Source organism: Dendropsophus ebraccatus, chromosome 11, assembly GCF_027789765.1.
Source record: "Dendropsophus ebraccatus isolate aDenEbr1 chromosome 11, aDenEbr1.pat, whole genome shotgun sequence".
Taxonomy (NCBI): Eukaryota; Metazoa; Chordata; class Amphibia; order Anura; family Hylidae; genus Dendropsophus; species Dendropsophus ebraccatus.
This window is the reverse complement of record NC_091464.1, coordinates 92,247,663-92,261,534: the sequence shown is the minus strand read 5'-3', so window position 1 is coordinate 92,261,534 and position 13,872 is coordinate 92,247,663.

Sequence of the window (13,872 nt, the reverse complement as noted above, 5' to 3'; positions counted from 1 at the left end):
GAGAGCGATGGGTGCATTGCCGCAGAATATAAATAATGGTCTGCAAGCTAGAGATGAGATTAATAGAAAAAAATATAGATATGAGAGATGTAAGTAGATATTGCATACAAATAAATATTGATGGACGGACAGATAGATAGATAGATAGATAGATAGATAGATAGGAGATAAATAGATAGATAGATAGATAGATATGTGATAGATGGGAGATAGATAGATAGATAGATAGATAGATAGATAGGTGATAGATGGGATATAGATAGATAGATAGATAGATAGATAGATAGATCCTGAAGGACAAAGCCTGCCGAACCTTCTATGCCATAGACGCTTCTACCATCTTAGACCACCAGTGACCGTGTGGCTGAAAATATTCGACACCATCATTGCCCCAATCCTTCTGTATGGTAGTGAAGTCTGGGGCCCCAAGATATACCCAGACTGGTCAAAATGGGACTCCGGACCCACAGAAGTCTTCCACCTAGAAATCTGTAAATACCTTCTCCAGGTCCATCGGAGCACATCAAACAGCGCCTGTCGAGCAGAGCTGGGCAGGTTCCCACTACACTTTTCTGTCCACAAGAAGGCGCTATCATTCAGGGCCCACCTACACAGCAGCAGTCCGAGCTCCTACCATCACAAGGCCTTGCTGCATCAAGAAGCCCCAGGAAAACAAAGCCCCCGGGAACAAGTCTCCCAAACCCAACCTGACCAAGCCGCAAACCAGCACATCATTACGAAAAGCCAGATCCAGAAGACAATAGACAAGAGGAAGGAGGATTACATCAGCGTCTGGAGGAACGACATCAGAGAATCCCAGAAACTGACCATATACCAGAGGCTACAGAGGGATTACAGACTGGCCCCATATCTGAAGAAACTACCCAACCACAGAGACCAGAAAACCCTGAGCCGCTACAGACTGAGCGCCCACAACCTGGCCATTGAAACAGTACGGCACCGACAGACGTACAAGCCCAGGGAGAGCCGACTGTGCCAGCAGTGCGACCAGGAGGCCGTAGAGGATGAGGCCCACTTCCTGCTACACTGCTGCAAATACTCAGCAGTGAGGGACACTCACTTCAGGAGACTCTCCAATCTTCTTCCAGGCTTCTCCACCATAAAGGAGGAAGAGAGATTGCCCATCCTGCTGGGGGAAGAAGAGACCACAGCAACTATAGCGGCACAATACGTCACTGCCTGCCATAGACTCAGAGGAGCGTGATACGTCATGGACTCCAACTACCTGACCCCCGGTATCCCCCCCCCCCATCCCGCCACATACAATACCACAGACTTCCGTCCCTACCCCCCATCCCTACCCATCTTCCCTACCCATTGCTTTGGCAATGCTAATATGCTATTTAGACCTGCCAATAAAGCTGATTTGATTTGATAGATAGATAGATAGATAGATAGATAGATAGATAGATAGATAGATAGGAGATAGATAGATAGATAGATAGATAGATAGATAGATAGAAGATAGATAGATAGATAGATAGATAGATAGATAGATAGGAGATAGATAGATAGATAGATAGAGATAGATACAAGATAATTAATAGATAGATAGATAGATAGATAGATAGATAGATAGATAGATAGATAGGAGATAGATAGATAGGAGATAGATAGGAGATAGATAGATAGATAGATAGATAGATAGATAGATAGATAGATAGATAGATAGATAGATGATAGATATGTGATAGATGGAGTGTTGTAGTGTTGCTGGTGTCAGTCTCTCGGGAGGGGTGGTGGGGGGTTGATCTGTTAGAGCTGTTAGTGTAAAGTGTTATTAATCAGAATGAAGAAGAACAGAGCCCTGACTAATCACCATGTCCCTGTGTCCCGTGTATTCATCAGAGCCACTTAAGATACTAGAAAAATGATTTCTAATAGGATTATGTAACAGGACAATGTCGTCCACACTAAACAATGTGACATTTTCATTTTATCTAATTAATCTCATTTGCATTTTGGTTGTAATTACCTGCTGTTGTTCTTCTGAATATTGTTATTAAATAACATCTGCCTCTCTAATGAATGTGCAGAGCTGCTGCTTGGAGAGATCTGCAGCACCGTCCATTATAACCGGCCCATTATACTGATGGCAAAATCCAGAAGTCTAGCAGTGCTGTCCATTATAACCGGCCCATTATACTGATGGCAAAATCCAGAAGTCTAGCAGTGCTGTCCATTATAACCGGCCCATTATACTGATGGCAATATCCAGAAGTCTAGCAGTGCTGTCTGTGGTGCTGACATCAGGCCCAATTCTATATACTGCTATAAATATCTAGAAATGGAGTGCGGATGTCCAAGCTGCTGACTACTGCCCCATTATAATAAGGGTGATATTGTGTAATGCCAGAGAAATAGCATTGCTTTCCGTGGTGGTGACTGACTCCTCTTTATAATAGTAGTGATATTCTGATATTCCAGGGACACAACATTGCTGTCCCTGCTATATTATAACAGTGGTGTTATTCAATAAAATCAAGACTATAACATTGCTGTCCCTGCTATATTATAACAGTGGTGTTATTCAATAAAATCAAGACTACAACATTGCTGTCCCTGCTATATTATAACAGTGGTGTTATTCAATAAAATCAAGACTATAACCTTGCTGTCTATGGTGCTGGCTGCTGCTATATTATAATAGTGGTGATATTCTCTAATCCCAGGAATACAACATTGCTGTCCATGGTGCTAACCACTGCCCCATTATATTACTGGCGGTATACTGTAATCCCAGGGATCTAGTGGTGCTGTTCATGGTGTTGATCCCAGGACTGATGCCTATTGTATTCATTGTGATATACTTGAATCCCATGGATCTAGTGGTGCTGATCCCAGGAGTGATGCCCATTATTGTGATATTCAGTACTGTAATCCCAGAGACATATTGGTGCTGTCCATGGTGTTGATCCCTATTATACTATTTGTGATTTACTATATTCCCATAGATCTAGTTGTGTTGTCTATAGTGCTGATCCCATAGGCTCTGCCTCTTATGCTAATTATGATATACAGTACTGTTATTCAAGGGATCTAGTACTGCTGTCCATGATGATGAACCCATTAGTGATACCTATTATTCTAACTGTGCTATACTGTAATCCCAGGGATCCAGTGGTGCTGCCCATGGTGCTGATCCCAGGACTGTTAAATTAATTGTGATATACTGTTATCTCATAGATCTAGCTGTGCTGTCCATGGGGCTGATCCCATTGCTGATGCCTATTATACTAATTATTGGATACTGTTATCCCAGGGATCTAGTGTTGCTGCCCATGGTGCTGATCCCAGGAGTGATGCATATTATACTAATTGTTATTTACTGTAATCCCAGATATTCTAGTGGTGCTGCTCATGGTGCTGATCCCAGGATTGATGTATATTATACTAATTGTTATTTACTGTAATCCCAGGGATCTAGTGTTGCTGCCCATGGTGCTGATCCCAGGAGTGATGCATATTATAATAATTTTTATTTACTGTAATCCCAGGGAATATAGTGGTGCTGCTCATGGTGCTGATCCCAGGACTGTTAAATTAATTGTGATTTACTGTTATCTCATAGATCTAGTGGTGTTGTCCATGGGGCTGATCCCATTGCTGATGCCTATTATACTAATTGTTCTATACTGAGATCCCAGAGATCTAGTGTGCTTTCCATGGTGTTGATCCCAGGGGTGATGCCTATTATACTAATTGTTATATACTGTAATCCCAGGGATCTAGTGGTGTTGTCCATGGTGCTGATCCCATTGCTGTGGCCTATTATACTAATTGTTATATACTGTAATCACAGGGATCTAGTGGTGCTGTCCATGGTGCTGATCCCATTGCTGTGCCCTATTATACTAATTGTTATATACTGTAATCCCAGGGATCTAGTGGTGTTGTCCATGGTGCTGATCCCATTGCTGTGGCCTATTATACTAATTGTTATATACTGTAATCACAGGGATCTAGTGGTGCTGTCCATGGTGCTGATCCCATTGCTGTGCCCTATTATACTAATTGTTATATACTGTAATCCCAGGGATCTAGTGGTGTTGTCCATGGTGCTGATCTCATTGCTGTGGCCTATTATACTAATTGTTATATACTGTAATCCCAGGGATCTAGTGGTGTTGTCCATGGTGCTGATCCCATTGCTGTGCCCTATTATACTAATTGTTATATACTGTAATCCCAGGGATCTAGTGGTGTTGTCCATGGTGCTGATCTCATTGCTGTGGCCTATTATACTAATTGTTATATACTGTAATCCCAGGGATCTAGTGGTGTTGTCCATGGTGCTGATCCCATTGCTGTGGCCTATTATACTAATTGTTATATACTGTAATCACAGGGATCTAGTGGTGCTGTCCATGGTGCTGATCCCATTGCTGTGGCCTATTATACTAATTGTTATATACTGTAATCACAGGGATCTACTGGTGCTGTCCATGGTGCTGATCTCATTGCTGTGGCCTATTATACTAATTGTTATATACTGTAATCCCAGGGATCTAGTCGTGTTGTCCATGGTGCTGATCCCATTGCTGTGCCCTATTATACTAATTGTTATATACTGTAATCCCAGGGATCTAGTGGTGCTGTCCATGGTGCTGATCTCATTGCTGTGGCCTATTATACTAATTGTTATATACTGTAATCCCAGGGATCTAGTGGTGCTTTCCAGGGTGCTGATCCCAGGAGTGATGCCCATTATACTAATTGTTATGTTCTGTAATCCCAGGGATCTAGTGGTGCTGTCTATGATTCTGAATCTAGGAGTGATGCCCATTATGCTAACTGTTCTATACTGTAATCCCTGGAATCTAGCCATCCTAGTTTTACAGTACTGGGAATGGTATCCATTGTGATTAGCTCCCCATATTCCCGGAACATGTGACACATGTCTATAAATGTCACATAGGAAGAAGCGTCCTCTAAATATAAAGAATAAACAAGACTTTGTGTACCAAATAAAGCTTTGTTATCCTGAAGCAATAACTGGGAAAGCGGCAATATATTTGCTCCAGCTGACCTCTAGAACGTTACTGAATTTCTTATAAAACCGTTCCCCAGATAGGAAGGTAATGAAAAAGTCCACTCAATATATTATATTAAGAATTGATGACAATGGGGCAGAAATACGATAGGAAGAAATAGCCCTAGAGCAATGGTCTCCAACCTGCAGCAAGTGAAAAACTACAAGTCACAGCAGTTTTTAGCAGCTTGTGGCAGTCAGAGAATGATGGGATCTGTTGCTGAAGGTCAAAAAGAAACTGTGTGGGGTGCCTACCCAATGGACCCCAAATAACAGGCCCATACACCAATAAAACAGGCAACAATAAGAAGCAGTACTCTGGAACCAATTGTATATAGGAGCAATGCAGTTATTCACCCATAAACTACAGCAACGTATGAAGGTGAAACCTTGGCTGAGCACATGGGGGAATAACCACGTTGTATGTGTTTGAATTGCAGTAGAGTGTTTTATTGTTGCATGCTTTACCTCTTGTAATATATTCATATATAGGTATATAAATGGTTAACAAAATGAAAATTCCCTAACTCAGAGGTATGACTTGTATTCCAACTGAAGCAGGAAAAATACCATACAGAGCCGGGGGAGGTTTTTTTTTTCTAACGTTAGATAGATAGATAGGAGATAGATAGATAGATAGATAGATAGGAGATAGATAGATAGATAGATAGATAGGAGATAGATAGATAGATAGATAGATAGATAGATAGATAGATAGATAGATAGGAGATAGATAGATAGGAGATAGATAGATAGATAGATAGATAGGAGATAGATAGATAGATAGATAGATAGATAGATAGATAGATAGGAGATAGATAGATAGATAATAGATAGATAGATAGATAGATAGATAGATAGGAGATAGATAGATAGATAGATAGATAGATAGATAGATAGATAGGAGATAGATAGATAGATAGATAGGAGATAGATAGATAGGAGATAGATAGATAGATAGATAGATAGATAGATAGATAGATAGGAGATAGATAGATAGATAGATAGATAGATAGATAGATAGATAGATAGGAGATAGATAGATAGATAGATAGATAGATAATAGATAGATAGATAGATAGATAGATAGATAGATAGGAGATAGATAGATAGATAGATAGATAGATAGATAGATAGATAGGAGATAGATAGATAGATAGATAGATAGATAGATAGATAGATAGATAGGAGATAGATAGATAGATCATAGAAAGGAGATAGATAGATAGATAGATAGATAGATAGATAGATAGATAGATAGATAGGAGATAGATAGATAGATAGATAGATATTGTAGAAAATCGCCCACAGCACTCCAAAGGTAACAGTTAAAGTGTTCTTTTATTCCATAGTGAAACAGCACAGCACAGTGTTAAATGGCGACATTTCAACAACCTCCGTCGTCTTTTTCAAGCGTTCGTCGCAAGAGGTCGTTGAAACGTCGCCATTTAACACTGTGCTGTGCTGTTTCACAATGGAATAAAAGAACACTTTAACTGTTACCTTTGGAGTGCTGTGGGCGATTTTCTACAATTACTAAGTGAAGTCTTGTCTGGACTATACCTGCTGGCACCCACTCTGTTCCTGAGTAGTGCTGCTCCAAAATACAAAGAATCTAGATAAATAGATAGATAGATAGATAGATAGATAGATAGATAGATAGGAGTAGATAGATAGATAGATAGATAGATAGATAGATAGATAGATAGATAGATAGGAGTAGATAGATAGATTTATTTCTATTTTTTATATTGGAAAACAATACAGAGAGCGATGGGTGCATTGCCGCAGAATATAAATAATGGTCTGCAAGCTAGAGATGAGATTAATAGAAAAAATATAGATATGAGAGATGTAAGTAGATAGATATTGCATACAAATAAATATTGATGGACGGACAGATAGATAGATAGATAGATAGATAGATAGATAGATAGATAGATAGATAGGAGATAGATAGATAGATAGAGGATAGATAGATAGATAGATAGATAGATAGATAGATAGATAGATAGAGAGATAGAGAGATAGATAGGAGATAGATAGATAGATAGATAGATAGATAGATAGATAGATAGATAGATAGATAGGAGATAGATAGATAGATAGATAGATGAGACTTTTAAATGGTGCAAAGTTTAACACTGTGACTATGGACCATTTGATGTCTCTCTGTCACTGAGATGGCGTATAGACCTGTAGATTACATTGTCTCTTATCATATATAACTACACCGTTGGTACATTGAATATTCAGGTGTTTTTGTCCTTGTTGTGGTTCGGCCTACATGCGATGTGTTACAGTCATCCATATTGATGGAGCCTCATCCACTTGATGTCACTTTGGGTTGCTAATGACTGCAGTTATTTCAGAGATGAATTCTAGCGGAGTATCAGCGCCGAGCAGATCATCATCACTCAGTCTTCAGCATTTACAGAAATATATTGCTAAGAAGACAGGAAATATTGCAGGCAGCCAACCTTGCAATCATTAGGCATCACTTACAGTTTATGTGCCGCTTCTCTCTCCACTTAAAGCATGCCTTCCAATCAGCACCGGAGAAGACAGGAAGATTTGATGGACTGACTGAAGGAAGACATGAGAAGCCTTGAAGACAGGAATAACTTGGACGTATTGTCAGAGCGGCGAGGCGCCCGTTTCCCTACATCTTGTGGTGCGCTTCCTTTAAGGAGAGGCTCCTATGTTCTGAATATTTACCAGTGATAAATGGGTGGATTTACATATACTCAATTACAGCAAAGTTTACATATTCGGGAGAACGTCTCCATAAATTCATAGCTCCTCAAGCAACAACTCATTCTCTTGAGTGGCCGAAGACAGAGAGGGCTCATCCTGAACTATCTGCATAATAAGATTCAGATAAACAGACCGATCGATCATCTTCTTCTTGTCTTCAGCTTTATAGTCGGAGAGAGAACACATAATAAGCCCTCTATACCTCTAGCCTTCTCTCTACATTGTTCGGCCAGTAATAGCCTCAGGGTGAGGAGCCTAAAGTCCTCCTGCCCCTCAGGGCAATATGTTGCAGAATATATCCAGTCTATTGCTTTCTCTTTTTGCTTTGGGCCTCTTTACCTTTCCTCTTGGCTCAGAACTCTCATGTGTGTTCACAATGACTAGCCTAGAAAAATATTGTTTTTTATGCTCTGGTGGGAGTCGCTCTGCTGTATTTCTACATCTGGCCCCTTGTGGCTGTTATGTGAACTGCAGCCTGTTGAGTGTTTTCCTAATACAGTGATGCCTTGGATTACAAAATTCGTTCCAGTGTAATCCAAATCCACTCTTACACCAAAGCAAATTTTACCCTAATAAATTATTGAAATGCAGACAATTGGTTTCAAATCCCAAAAATAATGATTTTTTTTTTTAAAAAAATCTGAATAACATTTAAAACAAATGAAACAAATAATGAGAAACAGCTGGATATGTGATATTAAAAGTTACTGTACAGTAATGGGGAGGATGGGAAACACAAGGGCGGACAGAGACTGCAGGGGGCATGAAGGAATGAGCAGGGGTTAGAGTGGGCACAGTATAGCAGCACTCTCTGTCCGGGGAGAGAAGGGTTACAGCTATGGCGAGATTACCTCACAGTCCTGTCCCCTGATGTAAGCCCCAGCCTGAAGTGGATCTGCTATGATTTGGAAGGTGAGAGAGACTTCCTGGGTCAGAGTACAGGGCTGTAGACCCCACTATGCAGACTATCCGCCTCCCCCCTCCCCGTCCCACCCAGTACAGGGAGCTCTTACAGCAAAGCAATGCTCTTACACCAAGTCACAATTTTGAAAAACTGTGATCTCTTCTTGCAAAACGCTCTCAATCCAAGTTACTTTTAAACCGAGGTACCACTGTGTATCACAATAATATACTGGATGTCTACCATAAAAAACTAGTAAAAGTCTAGTCTAGTCTAGTAAAGGTTAGGGACATGTGTCTAGTCTAGTAAAGGGACATGTGTGCCTGTAAAAGTATTACATAAATCAAGAGTTAATGCGAGAAACTTTGTAATAAATATTATTGGAGAAAAATACCTCAAAATGCCCCAAACCACATGATCTATTCTTCATCTTTATGTGGATCAGGTCTTTAAGGGACTGTTTAGTAGAGGGGAAGTAGTGGCTGGGAAAAGACAGAAGCAACGACACCGAGGATCCATCCGCTTGGCAAGCTCCTCACCAGGCTGCAGTTCATGTATCTACCACTGGGTGGCCGAGCATAGGTGCAGAAAGCATAAACACCTCCCAACCGAGAGTAATATATAAGAGCACTTTTCATCCTATGTATCTATGAATTGCAGCCTTTTCAAGCTTTTGCTATCATGTCACAGTGTCGTACGCAACTTGATAATGAGAATTTAGAGCCCTTAATAGAAAGAAGTGATTGGTAAGGGTGAAGACATCTATATGTTTGGCCATCTATGAAAGAAATAAGGAAGCTAATGTCTTCTCTCCTCGCTTTCCAAAGACAGTTCACATTGAATAATGAGCGTGTCACACAAATGAGATGGAGCGCCTGACATCAGCTACTGTAACATACCATCGCTCATAGGAAAGACTCACACAGGCTCCATAATGGTCCTGGGGTTCATGCATGAGTTACCCCTCAAATGGAAAGACTTTCATTACAGAGGAGAGTCCGGCCAAGCATCTCCTGCCTCCCCCGTCCTGGAGCAATGTAATTACTACAATATCCAATACTCTATTGTACGGATCTGCTGAGGTCACCACATAGAGTTAACTACTTAAAGGGATTGTCCAGATTGGTCATTCACTTTTTACATGAAAGATTAGAAATATAAGATGATCAAAAGGTTTCTTAATCCTTGAATTTCTGAGAAATCAACCGGGATCTGCAGGGGTAAATGGTAGGAGCTGATCATTTCTTCTACAGCGCCACCACAGGCGAAAAGAAGCATTACACAATACTTATATAATCAGTGGATGTGCTGGGTCCTCTAGGCTCTCCTCTCTGTATAGGTACACAAATCCTATTTACATTTTATTTACTGATTGATTGATTGATTTATTTATTCATTTATTCTAATACTATAACAAGAGTTGCTGTTGGCCACAGGATAAAAGAAAAAAAAAATCAATTGTTGCATTAGGAAAGATCCCTCCGATCAATACAGTAACATTGGAAGAGGATACGCTGATTGTATTAATGACATTCCTACTATAGGCAGAATTACAACCTACTGGAGACTGGAAACCAGAACTCAGTAGCCAAGTCATGGTGACTATTACTGCTCTATGTAACTTCTGGGCTGAGGTGTTCACCAAAAAAGTTTGTTTTGTTTTTTTTTTCTTCCCCAATGAACTGGCGACAGAAAGTGACAGAGATTTGTAATTTAATTCTTTTAAAAATCTCAAGTCTTTCAGTACTTATCAGCTTCTGTATGTCCTGCAGAAAGTGGTGTATTCTCACCAGTCTGACCAAAAATCTCTGGTTATTTGGACAGAAGACATTTGTTGGTGAAGTACCCCTTTAATATGGTGTTTATAGCAGTCTATGAGCGAATCCCTATAAATCTGCCTGACTATCAGACTCTATGTCCATCACAGCTACATACATATTCCATATACCGCTGTAGTGGACGGTTATATACTGTGTTACTCAGGTCATACAGCCCGGACGCTGCCAAGCTGGTCAGTATGTGGTGTGGTAATAATGGCGTACAGCCCGGACGCTGCCAAGCTGGTCAGTATATGATGTAGGTGGGTGAAGTGGGTGAAGTTCTTCGTTAAGTGTCCAATCTGATTCACTGCTTAAGTCAGGCCCCTTAGACTTAAGGCCCTATTATATGAAGCAATTATTGACCATATCCGGCCAATATCAGCCGTTATGGCCGATAAGGAATTGTCACTGATATCACAAACTATGTGATGTGTCTGCACAATATGCAGAAAGTTTTGTGAAGTAAGAGTAAATTGAACAGCTGAAAGGGAGTATGACTGCAAGATCAGACTACACAGGGTTTGTTTGTAGTCTGTAACCATGGAGACACATTTATCTTCATAAGAGCTAAATACACAAAACGATTTTTAAAAACCTTTTTTTCAAGTTTATTCGGAGACTTGTTTGTTATACATAGCCACCCAGTGGTTATCATGGGTATTACAGCTGCTTGAGGGTTTTTCTAGAATGTACTGTTTAATTTGTAACCTGAGAAACAAGAAGCCCTAATCTGTTGATATTATACAGTATAGGTAATAGGAATGAATGGTTTTCAATGGTCATCATAGAGGAAGGAATTATTATTATAATAAGTTACTGTTATCTCTATCTGTTATAAACTCTAATTGTATAATGAATAGATTTGCTGGGATTTCTGGTTCATGTGCGTGTTAACTGATGTAATTGAGTTGAATAATAGGCTAGCAAACAATGGCGCATGCTTCTCTCTTCGGAGGCAGTCATCACGCCGGCGGTATCCGCCATAATTACAGTGTGACTTATAGAATAACACACACAAGTGATTAGAAGCAGATGGAAGGACTTACACACAAACCACAGACACTAATTCCCCAACTTAATTCTGTGTCTGCGCCTGACGAAAATATAAATCTTTCTCGCTTGTTAGCCGGAGAATATTTGCCAAGGTCCCTGACACATGCAAAACAGCCCAGACTTGCAAACATTGTTCCGTTCAGCCCAAGCCTCCTCAGCCTCATAATACATTCAGTCTTCCAAGTTTCTGCTTATTTACTTGTTTGACTAATCTAAAATATTTTGCTGGTTCCGGGTCTTGGAGACGTTCAGGCTTCATATTTGTTATATTGCTATTGGCCCTGCTGGACCATTGGAATAAGCATTGGCCAAATGATGGTGGAAGGACATAGACTGGCCAAGGTCTAGTTTACAGTCACCCGATGGAGCTATCAGGGCATGTAACCTACCCAGGGCCAATCTAGTCAAACAAGTTCAAACCGATCTGTACTCCATGGGCCCATAGGCAATAACAACACCTGTATGTTACTTACTCTCCTCTACATCCCATTGCTTGGCAGACATCCTTTAGTGCTTTGCATCTACAATCTGATGCTGCTCCATATAGTCTGCACTCTGCACATGTGATAATGACAGCCATCTCCCTTGCTTAGATGTGCAGTGTTCAGACCAGGGATTGCTGGGGAGGGGGAGGCAGCAGAGTATAGTATGGACCAGGGATCTGATGATCAGGCCACAGACATGGGCTTCGAGGTAGAGATGTTGGCTTATGTAACTTTATAGGATAATGTCTTACTTATACTTACTATTGCCTTTTTTACATGGCTTTTATATAAGTATACCATAAATAGTGTAATTCGTTGACTTGAGTGAATAGGCCAATGGACATTCTCTTCTTAAAAGCAGGGAAGCCCATAGACCAGCTGAGGAAATCCTGCAAGAAACCTACTGGAGCAACTGAAGGCATCACAGCAAGAAGTCCCTTATGTTAGCTGAGGAAATCCCTCCAGCTGCAGACATCCCTCAAACTAGTCCCCTAGACTAGGAACTCCTTCAAGGAACCCCCTGGGCCAACTGAGGAAATCCCTGCAAGGATTCCTATGAGGCTAGAAGAAAAAGCAATTGCAAGGAACCTGCAATACCACATAAAGAATCCCCTTGAACATTTGGAGAAACACTTGCAAGGTTCTCCTCCCCTAGATCGACTAAGAAAATGCCAGAACAGAGTCCCCTAGAATAACTTGGAAAAATAAACATCTGCAAGACCCCCTAGACCAGCTGATAAAGTCCCGACAAGAATCTTTCAACCAGCTGCAAGGTGACCCAGTTGGAGAAACTTCTGCAAGAAGCCCCATAGACTATCTGAGGATGTCCATAGTAGGAGCTCCCTGGATAAGCTGAGGAAATCCCAGAAAGGATCCCCCTAATCTAGCAGAAGAAACATTTGTAAGGATCCTCATAGCAATTCAGGGAATCCAAGCATTGGTTTCCAATAGACTAGCTTGAAATACATCAGCAAGGTGCCCCCTATATCACCTCAGAGAAAACCCCCGCAAGAAGGTGATTTAAGGGAGAATTTCTGCAGTAAGCACCATAGATCAGCTAAGGATGTCCCTATAAGAAACCCAGTAGACCAGCTGAGGATATCAATGTAAGAAACCTTGTAGACCAGCTAAGGATATCAATGTAAGAAACCTTGTAGACCAGCTGAGGATATCAATGTAAGAAACCTTGTAGACCAGCTAAGGATATCAATGTAAGAAACCTTGTAGACCAGCTAAGGATGTCCCTATAAGAAACCCAGTAGACCAGCTAAGGATATCAATGTAAGAAACCTTGTAGACCAGCTAAGGATATCAATGTAAGAAACCCAGTACACCAGCTAAGGATATCAATGTAAGAAACCTTGTAGACCAGCTAAGGATGTCCCTTTAAGAAACCCAGTAGACCAGCTGAGAATATCAATGTAAGAAACTTTGTAGACCAGCTGAAGAAGTACCTACTAGAAGCCTCTAGATCAGCTGAAGAAACCCTTCCAAGAAGGCCCAAGAGCTTCTATAAGACCAGCTGAGGAAGTCTCTTTTAGAAACCCTGTAGACCAGCTGAAGAAAACCATACAAGATTGCCCAATAGACCAGCTGAAGAGATCTCTGTAAGGAGTCACCTAGCCCAGCTGTAATAACTTTGTCTCTTGTAACAAAGGAATACAACACCTGGCTGTATAAACCATGACCTGGTAACCCCTCTACCTCTGCCCAGGTACCCAACATCCAGGACACCATCCTCCCCCTGTCAAACCTACCCCAATTGTATGAATGAGAATCGGGCCATGGTGCGGGCACTAATAT